Source organism: Oryctolagus cuniculus, chromosome 1, assembly GCF_051225735.1.
Source record: "Oryctolagus cuniculus isolate XC-2025 breed Fujian yellow rabbit chromosome 1, ASM5122573v1, whole genome shotgun sequence".
In the NCBI taxonomy this organism is placed as follows: Eukaryota; Metazoa; Chordata; class Mammalia; order Lagomorpha; family Leporidae; genus Oryctolagus; species Oryctolagus cuniculus.
In genome coordinates, this window is record NC_142867.1 from 126,434,833 (window position 1) to 126,448,806 (window position 13,974).

The window sequence follows — 13,974 nt, forward strand, 5'->3', positions numbered from 1 at the left end:
AACATGTAAATATGAAGGTGCTTCAAAAAGTTGATAGGAAAATTGGAAGCAAAAGATGAGCTCTTTTTGGTGCAAAGAATATTTGAAACCATGCACAGTCTCTTCGTAATAAGCATTTTTTTTGGACTGGCAGAGTTAGACAGTGAGAGAGATAGAGAAAGGTCTTCCTTCCATTGGTTCACCCCCCAAATGGCCACTACAGCCGACACGCTGCGCCGATCCAAAGCCAAGAGCCAGGTGCTTCCTCCTGGTCTCCCATGCGGGTGCAGGGCCCAAGCACTTAGGCCATCCTCCACTGCCTTCCCAGGCCACAGCAGAGAGCTGGACTGGAAGAGGAGCAACCAGGACAGAATCCAGTGCCCCGACCGGGACTAGATCCAAGGGTGCTGGCGCCACAGGTGGAGGATTAGCCTAGTGAGCCGCGGCACTGGCCCGTATTAAGCATTTCAACCTACTTTTTGAAGACCCCTTCTACATAGTAATGAAAAGGGATTAGTGCATTACCAGGAACAAATAAATGGGTGGAAAGAATGTAAGGCAGTTTGAGGGTCAAGAAAGAGATTCTGAGTGATGACATCTAAGATGATTTGGAAAACTGTGTAGACTGACAAAAGCTGACAGAGGCGGATTAGTCTCCAAAGGAGGGAGAGATACAAAGGCACAGAAGAATGAGCTACCAAGAGCTTTAGGAATTTTGCTGCTATGACCAGTGGATATAAGAAGAGGGGAATTGGTAATGAGACACTCTGGAGAGGCAGAAAGGAACCAGCGCCTAAGGAGCCTTCTCAAGTCAAGGAGCATGGGCAGAAGTGAAGGCTTAAGCAGGTGTGAGAGTGATTCTTATTTGGGGCAGTTATTTTGGCAATAACATAGGAATTAACTAGCACAAGAGATCAGTAATAATTCAGAGTAGGGAATGAGAACTGAGGTAAGAGACTACCAATGAGAAGGCAAAGAAGAGAATAGATGTGCAAGATACAAAAGGGGTAGAAACAGCAGGGCTAGTTGATTACAGGGGAAGCCAACGAGAGCACCCAAATGGGACTCTGATTTTTAACATAGAGAATGGGAAGTTGGCAATACCAGCCAGCAGGCATCAGCAGACAAGGAATTGAGAGAAAGGTTGAAGCAAGATGATGAATTCATCCTGTGGCTTCTTAGAAACATACAAATGAGACATCTGCTAGGCAGTTGGGGCCTGACGTCCAACAGCTCCTTCCAGAATGGGGATGCAGATGGCGTGAATCAGGAGCAGTGCTGGCCATTTTCAGTATAAGAGTGGGATTTAAAAGTGTTGGTTGACCTAGGAAATGGGAAAGCAGTAATAGAGGAGTGGGGTTAAGTGCCTATAACATCTCCTGCTGATTTTTTTTACATTTATTGAGAATCTTCCATGTCTAGATCACCTTTCTGTACATTTGCACAAATACTTTCATATAATTCTCAGATCCAACTTATGACTAACGAAATATCCACAATTTACCCAAGGTTACCTGTTTCTTAAAAAGAAACAGCCACAACCAGGACCCAGGAATGTCATGCTTCTCTTGGCTTGATACAGGGAATTCAATCCAGGATATAATTGCAAACATGCATGTTTAATGTTATGTGAAATGAAGGGAATTAGAAGGGAACATCGGTTGTGTAAGCAATGAAAGAATAAATTAGTTTGGGGTCAACCTTGTGATGCAGCGGATTAAGCCGCCACTTGCATCTATTTGAGTCCCCACTGTTCCACTTCTGATCCAGCTCCGCACTAATGTGCCTGGGAAAGCAGTGGAGGTTGTCCTAAGTTCCTGGGCCCCTGCATCCACGTGGTAGATCTGGTAGATCTAGACAGAAGTCCAGGCTCCTGGCTTCGCCTTGGACCAACCTTGGCTGTTGTGGCCATTTGGGAAGTGAACCAGTGCATGGAAGATTCCTCTCTCTTCTTGTCTCTCCTTATCTCTCCCTCTCTCTCTGTATCTCTGCCTTTGAAATAAATAAATACATAAACCTTTTATTTAAAAAGTAAATCAGGTCTTGTCTTCCTTTCCATAGACTCCTTCTTTTTATAGATTTTATGTAGGTGATAATTCTACCTGTGCATAGCGGGATACTGCAATGAGAGGGATGAGGTAGACAACAAATCAGTTGCAGAGCCCAAACACATACTTCAGAAGTACAGTTTGGTAAGAAATTTCTGTGGTGGTGAACATATTTTGAGAATTCTTCACAAAGATGCCATTTTCTTTGTAGCCAAAGACTACAATTAAATCTGACAAATCTAGCAGCATTGGGTCATGCCCCCATTTCTCTCCAAGCTCAGATGATCCTACACCAGTCAGCTTCCTGATCATATTCTTGGTTTCTCTAGCCAGTCTCTTACACACTTGGTCTAGGATATGTCCCCACTGTGCATGTTGGACATGGCATAGATGGTATGCTCCTATGCATTACTGATATCCCTGGAATCTTATCTGAATGTATTTGTTAAATTATTTAATTATTTTATTTTTTAAAGATTTAATTATTTTATTTGAAAAGCAGAGTTATGAGGCAGAGAAAGAGAGAGAGAGACAGAGAGAGAGAGAGACAGAGAGGTCTTCTATCCGCTGGTTCACTCCCCAGATGGCTGCAACGCCCAGAGTTGCGCCGATCCAAAACCAGGATCCAGGAGCTTCTTCCAGGTTCCCACGTGGGTGCAGGGGCCCAAGGACTTGGGTCATCTTCCACTGCTTTCTCAGGCCATAGCAGAGAGCTGGATCAGAAGTGAAGCAGCTGGGTCTTGAACAGATGCCAATATGGGATGGGAGCACCGCAGGTGGTGGCTTTACCCACTATGCAACAGCGCCACCCCTATTTAATTACTTTAATTGTAGATTTATACTCACCCCAGCTTTTAATGTCTCTCCCTTCCCTTAAGTGGACCCTTGTCATTTTATCTGTTTATATAGTTACCAACAAATTAAATTCCTCAGGACAGGCTGATGTGAGGAAGCTTCCTGTGCAGGGAAAGCCTGGCACCCCCACTTCCTCTGTGCACAAAGGTCCCCCATTTGTCACTCAGTGGGCATGGTCCTCTGCAGAATGCATAGAGCCCTGCATACTCCTAGCCTTTGCACTTGAGTCCTGGTGGGAAAAGACCTCCCAAATCTACTGTTGCCTTCCCATCTTGAACAGGAGGTATAATACAACACACACGAAACTGGGCCCTACCCAACCTCCTACTACATCACAGCTGCAGTTTAAGGATTTTCCCCTTGGTGGGGTGTGGGTTCATGTAGACTGGGTTCTATACTGATGCTGGGCGATGATCTGAAGGTGGACGTGAATTTTCAGGCATCCCAGGCTGCTTTCAGCCTCCTTTACAGAAGTTGTGGAATCGCTCCTCAGGGAAAGCAGGCACAGATGACCTGAGGCCCCAAAACCCCTGGGGTTAGAAGTCCAGGATTCTCAGATTAAGAACCCCTGCTTTGGGGCTGGTGCTGTGGCATAGCAGCAGGTAAAGCTGCCAGCTGCAGCACCAGCATCCCATATGGGCACCAGTTCAAGTCTCAGCTTCTCCACTTCTGATCCAGCTCTCTGCTCATGCACCTGGGAAAGCATCAGAGGATGACTCAAGTCCTTGGGCCCCTGTACCCATGTGGGAGACCTGGATGAAGCTCCTGGCTCCTGGCTTAGGCCTGGCCCAGCCCTGGCCATTGTGGCCATTTGGGAAGTGGACCAGAGGATGGAAGACCTCTCTCTCTTTCTTTCCTTCATTGTAACTCTGACTTTCAAATGAATGAATAAATTAAAAAAAAGAATCCGTGCTCTGCCAAGTATCTTCATGGCTAAGTCATGAGCTGACCATGTACACACTGCCCTGCTTCCCCATAGCTGCTGGGCTGCAGGTATTAAGTAGGGTGACTCCCTGCAAGCTGCCTTCTTACCTGAGCGTGCACATGGCCCTGTTGGGGCAATCTTGGCCCAATAGGAGCCTCCTAAGTAAATCGAATGTCCTTAAATGAGTCTGGGTGAGGAATTTCAAAGCAATTAAATTTTTTCCCATTTCCCTGCACTCAGTCCTGGCTTCTATCTCTAGAGACTTAGAAAAAGAGAAAGCAAACAGCCAAGAGGCTAAGGTACCAGGACACCACAGGGTGCTATATTTATCCCCATCCATATCTTTCAGATCACATTGCTGGGTTTACAAATCAAAAGCTGATTTCATTATTTATTTATTTTTTGGATTTTTTTTGGAACACCCATCAGCTGCACTACTGCAAATATCTAGGCTCCAAACATCAAGCTGCAAACCCCAAACCTCCAGATGTGTGCTTTCTGACTTTGATGTCAACACCCTTAATAGATGGTCCGCCTGCAAAGCTGAGCTGACAGGCCTCCCAAAGGTGCCTCGCAGAAGAGCACTCAGCTCCCAGGGCCATGCTGGTGGCTGAAGCCACACCTGCAAAAAAAAAAAAAAAAAAAATGTGGTGGTGACATCATTAGAGAATGGATCTGGCCTAGCTCTTTGGACCACACAGCGTTTATTTTTTTAAAAGATTTATTTATTTTATTTGAAAGATTTATTTATTTTTCATTTTATTTATTTTATTTAGAGTTACAGAGAGACAGAGGGAGAGAGACAGAATGTGAGAAAGAGAGTCTTTCATCCTCTAGTTTACTTCCCAAATGGCCACATCAGCCAGAGCTGCGCTGATCCTAAACCAGGAGCCAGGAGCTTCTTCCAGGTCTCCCACGCAGGTGCAGGAGCACAAGGACTTGGGCCATCTTCTACTGCTTTCCCAGGCCATAGCAGAGAGCTGGATCGAAAGTGGAGCAGCCAGGACTTGAACCAGCGCCCATATGGGATGCCGGCACTGCAGGCAGTGGCTTTACCCACTATACTACAGCGCTGGCCCCATGAGTTCATTTTCATATAACCACATTTTTAGATTGCAGCTCCTTTGTAATAAGAATTTAGTTATTACTCCCCCAAAAAATTTCCCAATCAGAACATTAAGGAAGTTCCTTTTTTCCTACCATATATCTATAAAATATTGCATATTATGTGTGCACATTCAAACATGTGTGTGTGTATCAAGTGCAAAGTGAGCCCCTAATACATCAGTATCTGCGCTCACTACTTTGTGCAATTTTCTTCGAATCTGTGTTTACTGTTTTGTGATTAATGAAGCTAATCGGTTCATTTAAAGCTATCAGTTTGCATTTGTACCTTGAGCAAAGGGGACAGCGAACACTGAGGTTATATTGCAGTGTTCCTCTGATGTAGCACATGAAACAAGAGAAATCGTGAGCAGTTAGTGTTTCCCTAACCAGCAGAAAGGCTACATGAGCAGTTAGTGTTTCCCTAACCAGCAGAAAGGCTATTGTGAGAGAACTGATTGATGGTCGCTCAGGTGTAGGGAAAGCCCCATGAGATGGAACTCTGGGAGTGGCTTGGGGACTTTGCGACGTAGACTCTCTAGCAGTGCTAGTTCCTGGCTCACTGACAGAAAACACTGACCTGTTTAAGGAACACTCCTCTGACAGAAAAGAAGCCGGCTGACTAGAACAGTGCAGCCTGCCTCGCCTCCCCAGGATGGGCTCTGTGTTTGCTGCCAAAAGCAATTTTCTTGTCAACTATTTGAGGCCTGCACCTCCGAATTACTGGAGGCACCAGTAGACATGAACCTTCCAGGACGTATTGCATGAGACATCTTTGCAGTCTGCCCGTTCCTGGAGAGATCATCGCATTCTCCTTTCTGCCAGCCATGCTATCTGTATCCAAAGGAAAATCAAGGAGAAATGTGTGTGTGTGTGTGTATTTATATACTCATATATAATATGTATATATAAAATATATTTATATCCTTTTCTTCTGAGGCCCTCAGCAGATCTCACCTGGGCTAGGCAGCTATTTCTGACTTTTATAGAAGAAATGATCCTGAGAAATTATGTTTCTTGTAAGTCAAATCCCATTGCAAGTGAAGGGAGCAGAGCTTTCTGGTTAAGGGATCTGTGATGAGTCCACGTGAGAGTAACTATCATTGAGTTCCTGTGAGCAAAGCAGACATCTGATTAACTCTCACGGTTCCGAGTTGAGATTTGCTTGTGTCAAGGTTCCCATGTATTAAAATGTACTCCAGCTTAGTTGGGGTTTTAGTGAAGGCACTGGTCAAGATAGGTGCCATTGGTAGCATGCTGATGCTGTTCTAAGTACCTCAGACTTTTACACATTTAATTCGGTGGCCCCGTACGGAAGCATTGCGTTTGCCCAAGAAGTGAAATGCCAGCTAGCTCAGCACAGGGCCGGCGGTGCGAGAACTGGAGCCGGCAGCTGTCCCACAGTGCGGTCAGGGGCCAGGGAGCTCTAGGGATGTATCAGCCATTCTGCCGCAACCTGACTTCAGATCCTTGGAAGCCGTCCTATGTGGGTCTCCCAACACAACTGTCACATTGCAGAAACACTATACGTTGATAGTTTCACACTGGTGCAGCAGATACTGCTGTGTGAATTATGTGTATAGCCCATGCGTCCACAGCCTTGTCCTGCCTAGCAGCACGAGGACTGTGAACGCCGTGTAGCTGGGGCTCTGGCCGACACTGGTCCTATGCACTCAGATCCCTGGACCACACTGGGTTCCAAGATGCTATGGGGTGAGCCCTGACGTGGGCTCTCAGCAGCGTACACCACGAAGGTCTTCCTGAAAACATCTGCATTAGATTCTGGTCTCACCCAGTCTCTTCTACCTGACCACAAAACCAGTCTCTCATGCGTGCAGGAGTGGAAGTTCGGAAACAGTGATAAGACCTCTCTTTCAAGTTGTTTTTCTCCACCTTATCTGCCAGCATCTGAACAAAGCCCTGGCTCCCTTCTCTCAACACACAAAACCTCCCACCCTTGGGCCAGTGCTGTGGTGTGGTGTGGGTAAAGCTCTGGCCAGCATTGCCAGCATCCCATATGGGTGCCGGTTCGAGTCCTGACTGCTCCATTTCCTACCCAGCTCTCTGCTATACCCTGGGAAAGCAGTAGAAGATGGCCACGTCCGTGGGCCCCTGCACCCACATGGGAGACTCAGAAGAGGCTCCTGGATTTGGATCAGCACAGCTCTGGGCCATTGTGGTCATTTGGGGGGTGAACCAGTGAATTGAAGACCTCTCTCTCTCTCTGTAACTCTGTCTTTCAAATAAATAAAAATAAATCTTAAAAAAAAAAAAAGCCCTCCCACTGCTCTCATAATGGCAGCAGCAGGTCAGCGCTCACTGCCCTGCCCTGTGAGCAGCCGTCCCCAGTGCACACTGAGAGGTCCTGGTGTCTGTGGCTCCCGTGCGGGCCCGCTACTGAACTGTTACCGCTGATCGCAGTCCTGGGGTTAAATGTCAGAAATCATTCCATCCAACTCTCACATTCTGGGATTCTGTCTTCTGCATTTTTTTTTTTCAACTTCTGAGGCCTAATGATTTTTAGCTCAGCTGGTATTTATGCCATAAAAATATTAACCAAGGAGACAGCTGTGCTCTCTCCTCTCCAGTAGCCACAGCTGCTCCCCTGACAAGCTTATTCCTGGGTGCGGCAAAAATGATAATCATGGCTATTATTAGTTTCGGTTGTAGAGATAGCTGGTGCTCCGTCAATGAACTCAGGAACACAGAGCTTGCTTTTCCAACGGGGTGTTATTTCCATGAGACAGTCTTTGTCCTTCGATTAGTTGTAAGCTGCTAAGCTCAACACTTCGGATCACGGGAACCTCCCGTGGGGATGTGGGGGCAGGTGTGATCACATACCCAGCTTGCTGCATTTCACTGCTTTGCTTGTCATATTCCACTTAATGAAATAGCTGTGTTCCCGAGAAGTTGGCTGGAAAACAAATTTCTGTTAGATAAATCATACTTCCTCATTGATCTACATTTTTAAATTAAGAATGTGTTCCCCCTGGAGAAATAGTTGGCCCCAGGACTAAATATAAATTATACTAAACACTCAATAAACCTTTTAAAATCACATATTTAAAGAAAATCTTTTCTGTTAGAGCACTAATAGTGATGATATTTTTCAAAGTCAGGAAATACAAACATTATTGTTAAAGCCAGCACTAGATGTAACATTGTTTTAGAAATTAAACCACATGAGCAACAGGAGGTCCCTCACTCTTTGCATTGGATTCAGTTAATTCAATCAATTAAGCAATCAGAAGTTAACAAATATCAAAGGAGGTGAACTAATGTTCCTAGGTGTGGTGAGAGCCAGAGAGGCCCAACACCTGCTCTCTTCTTGAACAGCCTCAATCTCACCAGAAAACAAAAGCCAGTGTGTGCAGCACAGAGGTATTAGGAGAGGCCACTTGGAGGTGCGGGGTGCTCTGTTACTAACCAGGCATGTAGCCATGGGCTCCTCAAAAGCTTGAATTTTTACTCAAAAAATATGAGGGTTGAGCTAAATCACTAATTCCCATACTGAGAATTTTCTGTGTTAAAAAAAAAATCCTCTTAATTCTGGGAGATTCTAATTTAGGGAATGTCAATGGGATCCAACGGTCTCTTTTAAACTACTCTTCTAGGGACTTCTACTGTGGTCAGATTGTGTCCTACCAGAGCAACTGTGGAATTCTGCAACCATTAATGTCCTTTCTATCAGCTTAGTTTAATTCTTCTATTATTTTAAGAAGCAGGAGAGGGTTGAATACTTGAGCAGTCAAGACTCTGTGTGGGACTCTTGCATCCTTACCAGGGTGCCTAGGTTCAGGCCCCAGCTGGGATCCAGATTCCACTTTCCTGATAATGCATACCCTGAGAGGCCACAGTCATAGTTCAAGTACTTCAGTTTCTGCCCCCAATGCAAGAGACTTGGACTGAGTTTTCAGCTCTGAGCCTTGACCTAGCCCAGTCTCCTCCTATTGCTATTTGCAGGGTGAACCAGTGCATGGGACCTTTCTCTCTCTCTCTTTGCTCAAATAAATAAATGCATAAACATTTTTAAAACTCTAGACAAACTTGGCATGCAACAAGAGCATCAAAGAGTGGGAGACAAAAGGGAAAGTGTTCATGTATCAAGGTTACCACGAGGTACCAAAAAAAAAAAAAAAAAGAGTATCTCAAAACAATAAAACTACTCTTTTGTCTCATGGGCCAGCCAAGCAGAAGTCCAAAATCCTAGTATAGACAGGGGAGACCCCTCCCTCACCTCTTCCCGCTCCTGGTGTCAGCAAGCAGTCTGCAGCGTTCCTCGGTGGCCGGAGAGCCATCTTCCCCCCTGTGTATCTTCAGGCTGCCTGTCTTCTATGCTGAGGCTCTGTGGGCCCCTTTATGAGAACATCACTGTTGCCAAATATGGCCACTTTCCGAGGTCCCCATCTGTGAAGAAGGAATCATCGCATGTGGCCAAGATGAAAGGCAGCACGGTGTAGGGTCAGAGTTGGGTAGCGATGGTGCGGGTGCTGGGGCCAGCACTCAGAGAGCTTCGCACCTGCTGCCTTCCCTGGGTTGTATCGCACAGCGGCACTTGGGTCATTAATTATTATTCTGCAATGGTGGAACCGTGCTGTTCCGTGGCTTACATGTCTTGAATCCAGAAGTTGTAGAATTGGCTGGCTGATCCCAAACTTTCGCCTCTACCGCAGTGATCCACTGCCTTACTTGCAGTACTGATGACCCATGAACTTGGACGAGTACATGGAGGCCACTCTGTGGAGGGCCTTGAGAATGAGACGGCAGAGTTTGCGTTTGACGTTCAGAAATTAAAGAGCTGTCTGGAGTGTCTGAAGAGCCGTGACGTGAGGGAGCGGATATTTTAGGAAGACGAGTGTGTCTCTCCTGTCAAGGAAGTGTTTTCTTTAGAAAGAGCAAGAGCAGACTTATAAATGAGAAGCTATTGGCCCTTGAAGAATTTCTTTTCATTGGGTTTCCTCAAGTGGTTTGCTTCTTCCTCACTGACATCTCTTAACCAAGGATCCTTCAACACGTGAAGAAGTACGCTCAGTAGAGCTGTTTCCGTCTCCCCCTGCTCTCGCTAATATTCTTCTCAAGTTCGTCTTGCTAGGGACACAGCGCTGATCAGTTCGTGGTCAGAACACAAGCACTGTTAGAGGAAACCTTCCTTTGATCCTTTATCTCTAGAAACTCAGATTGCAGTAGTCTTTTTGTTTGTTCTGACCCAGGCCTGGGGAAGCCTCATTTCTGGTGATTGAAAGTTTAAGCTGAGCATCGTTCTCTCCGATTTTGCCCCATATAACCTTAATGTGAAAAACAGAATGTGCGAGGAGAAAGAGGAAATATGACAAAGAAAGCTAAAATTTATAAAGCATTTTACTACATACAAATTACTTTTAACGTGCCTTATCCAATTTATTCAGAAAGTGTATAAATAACAGGTGAGTGATGAAGTCATTATAGTCTGGAGAACATATGACAATAAAATTAAGCCTCATTGCTTTTCGCAGGATGACATGGCTGTAAGAGGGTATTTCAAAAGTTCATGGAAACAAAATTAAATGGTAAACCTGTTTTGGTGCAAAATTCTTGAACTCCATGCATAGATTTTTCATCATAAGCATTTTCCACGAGCTTTTGGAAGATTCCTTCACCTGCATGGGTTTCAAAAATTTTTGCACCAAACTAAGCTTGTATTTTTAACTCCAGTTTCCACAGAGTTCTTAAGGCACTCTCAGAAGTCCCCAACTCCTGCAGAGCATAGGCCTCTCCCCAGTCGTAAGCCAGCCAACTTCCTTCTGTACAGAAAATCACCTGGCGTGGATAGAGGAAGTTATATGCATGTTCATATGCTTGTGTCCCGGCAGAAAACTTGATGGGTTCTCGATTTTGATCTCCCTTACGTATGTTTGCATGCATTTCAGTCAATGACTGTAATGCTCCCAACGTTCTTCTCTAATTAAATATCCATGGAGCAAGCTCACCAAGGTTAGTCCCTGTCCATCTCACGCAAGCGCACATTTGCATGCAAGAATTAAAACAGGTGTCTGGACTCCAGTTGGAAAGGAGACCAAGAGAGCCAGAGAACCCTTTATCTTTCCATTTCCTCACTTTGATGGGCTCATATGCAGCCTCCAGGAAACCTGAGGCTCCACCAGTCACTGCTGTGACCCCAGAGCTCAATCCAGAAGCAGCTGTCCAGAGCTAATTTATTTCCTAACGCTGCGGCACTGTTAATTTATAAATTACACTGGTAATTCGAGCTATTATTAATTTCAGATGGTGTAGGGCAAGCCTAATTAAAATATGACACCAATTGCCACACATGTGTACCAAGGACTACCATTTAAAATTAATGGGAATATTAAGTGTGACACTGGTCTCTGAGATGCTTTGCACAGTAATTATAACATTCTAGCCGGGAGAGATCTGACAAATGTGGGCTTGTGGTCAGTAGCAAATAAACAACGACAATGGAAGGGGGATGACAAATTCTTCATTTTTTTAAAAGATTTATTTATTTATTTGAAAGTCAGAGTTACACACAGAGAGAAGGAGAGGCAGAGAGAGAGAGAGAGAGAAAGAAAGAGAGTCAGTCTTCCATCTGCTGGTTCACTCCCCAATTGGTGGCAACAGCCGGTGCTGCACCAATCTGAAGCCAGGAGCCAGGAGCTTCTTCCGGGTCTCCCACATGGGTGCAGGGGCCCAAGGACTTGAGCCGTCTTCTACTGCTTTCCCAGGCTACAGCAGAGAGCTGGATCAGAAGTGGAGCAGCCTGGTCTCAAACCACTGCCCATATGGGATGTTGGCACTTCAGGCCAGGGCATTAACCCACTGCACCACAGCACCAGCCCCCAAATTCTTCATTTAAACCTCTTTCCTCCATTTCCTCCATTCTTCCTCTAAATATATGGAGATGACAATAATAGCAGTCAAGGCTGTGGAGACACTTCCAAGGTTCTTACATGTTGTATCTCTGAGTCCATTTGGGTTAATGCTTGTTGTCTTTTCTGTGTCCTGGACATTTCAGCCCTGTTATCTGCCTATCGACACGTAACTACCTCTTCTTGGGAAATTGGTGTCGCTTTCTTGCTTTTTATAATAGATACAGCCAGTTTCTTTCCTCTTCTGGTGGTTAATGGAGGGAAGAACGTGGGTTTTTTTTATACATAGTGTAGGTTCCACGAGGAAGGAAGATGTAAGAGGAGATTCTCAAATGGGAAAGTTGATGCTGGCAAACACCTGCCAGCAGAAGGCTCCTGTAACTGTTACTCTCCTTGACACGACAGAAGTAGGCACCTCAACAGTACCATGGAGCAAATACAAGCAGAGGGCACTGCCGGGCCATATATGCCATTCTGCACATTATATTTCCTTCTTTTTTTTTTAAAGATTAATTTATTTACTTGAAAGTCAGAGTTACACAGAGAAGGAGAGGCGGAGAGAGAGAGAGAATCTTCCATCTGCTGGTTCACTCCCCAATCAGTGGCAATGGCCAGAGCTGCACCAATCTGAAGCCAGGAGCCAGGAGCTTCCTCCAGGTCTCCCATGCAGGTGCGGGGGCACAAATGCTTGGGCCATCTTCTACTGCTTTCCCAGGCCATAGCAGAGAGCTGGATCGGAAGTGGAGCAGCCGGGTCTCGACCCAGTCCCCATACGGCAGCTTTATGCGCTACGCCACAATGCCGGCCCTATTTGTTTCTTACCATTACCACTCTCTTGCTCTGGGTTAGCAGACAGCATCCTGGAGGGATCCATGACCTGGGGGACCGTGTCCGTTTGTTCTGTTTGTGGGGCCACTCATGCTCGTGTTGCTTCACTGGCCCTGAGTGTGCTTCCACAGGCTATGGTACTGGCGTTCAAGCCAACAGGTGTGCAGCACATGAAATATTCCAAAGCCCTTTCAAAGATATAAAAACACATATTCACTTGTTGTTCTAAATAACTCCGGGGGGGTATTAGGACTGTGCATCTATTATGCCTGCAGAAATGTTTCCCAGTTGCTAGAGATGATTTTAACTTATGTTGACTGCGCAATGATAGTTATGAATAGCAGCCTCTCTTCTTCTCTTACAACTGACCCAGAAAAAAAGAATGTTTGAAAACGAACATAAAATTGTCCTGGTGGGGCCGACATTGCAGTGGAGTGGGTTAAGCTGCTGCCTGCAACACTGGCATTCCATATGAGCAAGGATTTGAGATCCAGCTGCCCTTCTTCCAATCCAACTCCCTATTAATGTGCCTGGGAAAGCAGTGGAAGATGGCCCAAATCCTTGGGTTCCTGCCACCCACAAAGGAGATCTGGATGGAGTTCAAGGCTCCTGGCTTTGACCTGACCCAGCTCTGGCCTTTGTGGCCATTTGGGGAATAAACCAACAGATGGAAGATCTCTCCCCCCACCCCCATCTCTCCCTCTCTCTCTCTCTGTAACTCTGCTTTCAAATAAATAAATATTTTTTTAAAGATTTTATTTATTTATTTGAGAGGAAGAGTTACAGACAGTGAGAGGGAGAGACAGAGAGAAAGGTCTTCTATCTGCTGGCCACAATGGCTGGGACTGCCCTGATCGAAACCAGGAGCTTCCTCTGGACCTCCCAAGTGCTTGTGCCATCTTCTACTGCCTTCCCGGGCCACAGCAGAGAGCTGGATCGGAAGTGGAGCAACCGGGACTAGAACCAGCGCCCATATGAGATGCCGGCACTGCAGGCGGAGGATTAACCTACTGTGCCATAGCACTGGCTCTAATAAATAATTAAAAAAAAAAAAAGAAATTGTCATGGATTAAGATATTGTTATCCTTAAATAACCTAGCTGTTAATAACCGTAGTTATCCCCACTTACCAGATGAGAGGATAATCTCAGATGTAAACAGTTGTTTTTATTCTTCAATTTTATTTTAAAAAAGATTTATTTATTTTTTTGAAAGTCAGAGTTATAGAGAGGGAGGGAGAGACAGAGATACCTTCCATCTGCTGGTTCACTCCGTAGAAAACTGCAGGGGCCGAGGCTGGGACAGACTGAAGCCAAGAGCCAGAAGCTTCTTCCAGGTCTCCCACATTTGTGCAGGGGTCCAAGCACTTG

The 13,974-nt window shown here is 45.5% G+C and overlaps 1 protein-coding gene and 1 long non-coding RNA gene across 11 annotated transcripts in view; one reads left to right on the forward strand and one right to left on the reverse strand.

The window, feature by feature from the left end:
• NTM (neurotrimin) overlaps positions 1 to 13,974 on the forward strand; it is a 1,092,588-nt gene that overhangs the window by 1,053,525 nt on the left and 25,089 nt on the right. The gene's annotated exons all lie outside the window — the stretch shown is intronic.
• On the reverse strand, positions 4,242 to 10,136 carry LOC149128613 (uncharacterized). Its single transcript, XR_016222012.1, has 3 exons — positions 9,149 to 10,136; positions 7,753 to 7,825; positions 4,242 to 4,429 (listed from the first exon to the last, which is right to left on the reverse strand). It is a non-coding gene; the product is annotated as an uncharacterized LOC149128613 (long non-coding RNA).